Raw genomic sequence first — 5,000 nt, forward strand, 5'->3', positions numbered from 1 at the left:
GATTGCCTAATGATGTCATTAGCATGTGGGGTATGCTGACGGCATCATTATGTTGCAGGTTTGTGCAGTATTGTTATCAGTTTATACGATATTATTGCCCAGGAACTGTGTTGAGGGTTTAAGGGACCTCTAGGATTATTCAGGGGAATTCACAGTACTTAATGAGAGCAGGCAATTGATGGGTTAATTGCCTGGCTGAAGTATGTGTGTGTGTTCACAGTAGTCCTTTGCAATCGGGTGCAAGTAAAAGAGGGGGGGGGGCAGTAATATTAGTATACTTTTGTGTGTTGCACAACCATGTGTCATTATTGTGTGGGCACAGTAATTAGCGATTTGCAGTAGCCGCAACCATATGTGGGCAGTGCTGTTATGATGTTGCATGCCATTGTAGTGTGACCTATGTAACGCTGGGGATACTTTGTTTCTTTAAGTTGTGTTGAGGACTTAAGGATTCAGTGAGTTAATTAAGTAAGGGGTAATTAACTGGATAAGGGTGCACACTTAGTATTGTGGAGTGAGTGGGGGGCTGTTAAGAGAGAACAGTGTTGAGCTAGAATGAGATACGTCTCAGGAGCAATTAATTGTCCATGTGACAATTAATTGACCACTCTAGCTAATTATGTAATTAGCCTTCTCATCATGAATTCACGTAGTGGGAGAGGATCTGTCAGTACTTGTGTTAACGTAATATGCTCGAGACTAATTACCTTTCAGGGGTATAGCAATTAGTGGCTCAGGTTAATTAGTGGAGTAATTAACATTGGAGAGCTCCGGTGACTCGGTAAAGCGAGGTCATGGAGCTAGCATAAATCGTTGTATTAATCATATCCTGTCTGAGGACAGTGGATTATTGGCACATCTTGTTAATTAGGGTAATTAACTCCTTTCCCGTGAATTCACAGTGTTTGATGAGACCTGCTTAGGCAGTGCGGAGTGAGTCGTGTTTATGGATGATTAATTATCGGTCCTGGTGACAGTTAATTAATTGCTCGGAAGTAATTAGTGACCTAATTAGGGTAATTAACACTCACTAGTAATTTTTTTGACAGACTGTGGAGAAGCTACCAAGTTAGGGTAGGCTTAGTTTACGTAACTCAATGGGGATGTAATTAGTGGTCCGTTTGACCTTAATTGAGAATTACTCACTGAATACTTGCAAGGAGTCAAGTGTGGTGTAATATATGTTGAGTTATTGGAGTTATTGTTAACAAGAGAGAGACAAGAGTTAAAGATTAACGTAGAGTATCATCCTGTTGTTGTCTAGTGGGAGACAATTGTTTGTGATTACCGTAGTACTTTGTTGCTGACTGCTGCGATCAGTCAATTAACGTAATTAATCACTTAAGGCAATTTCTTTTGGTTGTCGTCTGGTGACGAGAGTAGAGTCATCTAGGGATCTGTGGAGCTGTGTCCCAGAATCCCGCCTTGCCTATCTGTGTTAATGGTTACAACAGGGCAACTTCTTGTTGGGAGTTGCAAAGAGTGTTCACACTGGGTTGTGATAGGGGGGAGTCACTGTTGGACTCCCGCCTAGTTACGTGGGTCTCTCCTGGGGGGCGGGAGGACCCCTGAGTTTGTGATTATAGTAGCTCTCAGGGAAACCGAGACACTATTGATTGCCTGCTTGTGTCTTTGTCTTCAGTGGATATCCTTCATTTGTTCAGTTAGTTCATGTTGTCAGCCCGAAGTGTCAGCAAGATGGAGCCTGCTGTCACTTCACGAGGGGCTGTTGAATAGCTGTGTTGCAAATGCCACTTGATGTACAATAACGTAACCATTCGCTGTGGTGTAACTTAGTCTGTGATATTTTTCTTTGATTTGCAATATTGCGTCATCAGTGGGCACACCTGTGTTCAGGTTAGTTCAGTATGCAGCCTCACAGCAAGGGTTGCTATTTAGCTGTTTGTTATCATGCCACTGGATTGACATTAACGTAATGTAAACTCGGTAATGTAGTAGTTAGTCTCTTGTTATTAATAAATTGTTATGTTGTAGAAAACAGTCTTTGATGTCAACCCTTCAACCATATTATTCCACCATATTTCTGCATATTATTAAATGTTGATGTAATCTTGATAAGGCGGCTGTTCTTGGGAATTCGAATTCCAATTCATAGCGCCACATCAAATATAAATATTTGATTGTGAGAACCCGTCGGTTACCCTTTATTAGTTTAACGTCCTGTTTAACTAGGAGGAGCCAGCGGCCTATTGTGGACAGGTTTTCACCTTTGGTGGTGGAGGCCTGGCGGTTTGCTCCCGCTTTTCCTTTTTCTACTGGACTCATTCTTAACTGCCGTGAGCAGACTTTAAACTTGTAGTCCACCTCCTAAGGGAGGTAGGCGTAGAGAAAAATCTCACACTCAGTTTCCACCTGTGTCCCCTTGTTCGCGTACCACCAGTGTTGAATAGTTTATCCTTGTCTATCCCAGTCGATTCCCCTGAGAATTTTGTAGGTAGTGACCATGTCTCCCCCTTACTCTTCTGTCTTCCTGTGTCGTAAGGTGCATTTCCCGCAGCCTTTCCTCGTAACTCATGCCTCTTATCTGGGAATAGTCTAATGGTATACCTTTGAACTTTTTCCAGCTTCGTCTTGTGCTTGACAAGGTACGGGCTCCATGCTAGGGCTGCATACTCCAGGATTGGTCTTACATATGTGGTATACAAGATTCTGAATGATTCCTTACACAGGTTCTTGAACGCTGTTCTGATGTTAGCCAGCCTCGCATATGCCGCAGACGTAATCCTTTTTATGTGGGCTTCTGGAGACAGGTTTGGTATGATATCAACTCTTAGATCTTTCTCTCTGTCCGTTTCATTAAGAACTTCATCTCCTATTCTGTATCCTGTGTCTGGCCTCCTGTTTCCACTGCCTAGTTTCATTATTTTGCATTTACTTGGGTTGAACTTCAACAGCCATTTGTTGGACCATTCACTGAGTCTGCCTAGGTCATCTTTTAGCCTCCTACTATCATTCTCTGTTTCAATCCTCCTCATAATTTTTGCATAAGCAAACATTGAGAGAACGGAGTCTATACCCTCTGGGAGATCATTTACTTATATCAGAAACAGTATAGGTCCTAGGACTGACCCCTGCGGGACTCCACTTGTAACATCTCGCCAATCTGTGACCTCACCCCTCATATTGACTAGTTGCCTAATGTTGCTTAGGTACTCCTTTATCCTATGGAGTACCTTCCCTTTCACTCTAGCCTGCATCTCCAGCTTTTTCACTAGCCTCTTGTGTGGTACTGTATCAAAGGCTTTCTGGCAATCCAAAAATATGCAGTCTTCCCACCCTTCTCTTTCTTGCCTGATTTTTGTTACCTGGTCGTAGAATTCAAGTAACCCTGTGAGGCAGGACTTGCCATCCCTGAACCCATGTTGATGTTGTGTTACAAAGCTCTTTCGCTCCAGGTGCTCCACTAGCTTTCTTCGCACAATCTTCTCCATCAGCTTGCATGGTATGCAGGTTAGGGACACTGCCCTGTAGTTCAATGCCACCTGTCTATCCTCTTTCTTGTATATCGGGGCTAACGTTAGCTGCTTTGCAAATTTCTGGCAGTTCCCCTGTTGCCAGTGATTTGTTATACACTATGGAGAGTAGCACAGTTCTTCCGCTCCTTCCTTTAGTATCCAAGAGGAGATTCCATCTGGGCCTATAGCCTTTGTCACAATCACTGCCCCTCCCACTCACCCCCTGGTCTACTGCCCCTCCCACTCACCCTCTAGTCTACTGCCCCTCCCACTCACCCCCTGGTCTACGGCCCCTCCCACTCACCCTCTGGTCTACTGCCCCTCCCACTCACCCTCTGGTCTACTGCCCCTCCCACTCACCCCCTGGTCTACTGTCCCTCCCACTCACCCTCTGGTCTACTGCCCCTCCCACTCACCCTCTGGTCTACTTCCCCTCCCACTCACCCCCTGGTCTACTGCCCCTCCCACTCACCCCCTGGTCTACTGCCCCTCCCACTCACCCCCTGGTCTACTGCCCCTCCCATTCACCCCCTAGTTTACTGCCCCTCCCATTCACCCCCTGGTCTACTGTCCCTCTCACTCACCCCCTGGTCTACTGCCCCTCCCACTCACCCCCTGGTCTACTGTCCCTTTTTCATTTAAATTGGAGAAATTGAGGTGAAAGGGGGAGGGTTGGTGGGGGGTGGGTGCCCTCGGTGGGTAATTAGTAGGGGGCTGTCAGAGGATGGGTAGGTAGGGTGTCTTTTGGGTAGAATGTGGGGGTGGTGTTCCATTTCCTGTGGCTGCTGCACTGTTTGAGGAGGGTTCCCTAATCCCCTCTGGGATTAAAGGGTTCGGGGTTGTGGTTCTCTGATTCTTTTCTCTCCCCCTGCGTTCCCTCCTTGCATCTGCTGCCCGCCTTCTCTCTTCCTTTGACGTTTCCTTCTGCAGGAATACTTTTTTGAGCTTCTGTACATTTGCTAGACCGCTCTTCCTTACTAACAGTTCCTCTTTCGTGTTTTCGCTCTTGAATACCACCTTTATCATTCGGTCTCTGTCCTTGTTATACTTTCCAAGCCTGACAACCGTTTCAATATTTTGGTCAGTTCCCTCCATCCATACCTCTTTAAGGATCTCGGAAACTATGTCTTTGTCCTTGTCTCTCTCCTCCTTTGGACTCCTCCCTCTTTGCTCCTTAATGCCTGCTACTACTACTACTGCTCTTTTTCTCTCTATCAGTCGGCTAGTACATCTAGCTGCTTCCTGAGAGGAAGTCACTTCCATGGCAACTTCCCTTACTGCAGACCTAGCTTCAAGGTTCTTTTTTAAGCAACTCTGCAAATTAGGGTTATATTGTAAGAATCCCCTCAACAGTAAAATTACCGTCACCCTGCGGAAATGATTTGAATCTGGTGCTGGGTAGGATTTTCTTTCAAGCTCTATATTTCATCCTTTGCTGCCTGCAGCTCATCCTGCAGGTTGGATACGGTCTCTTTCATAACCCTCAGTCCTTCCCTGAATTCACTCCACATGTGTTCGATTGAA

Source organism: Procambarus clarkii, chromosome 58, assembly GCF_040958095.1.
Source record: "Procambarus clarkii isolate CNS0578487 chromosome 58, FALCON_Pclarkii_2.0, whole genome shotgun sequence".
NCBI classification, from domain to species: domain Eukaryota; kingdom Metazoa; phylum Arthropoda; class Malacostraca; order Decapoda; family Cambaridae; genus Procambarus; species Procambarus clarkii.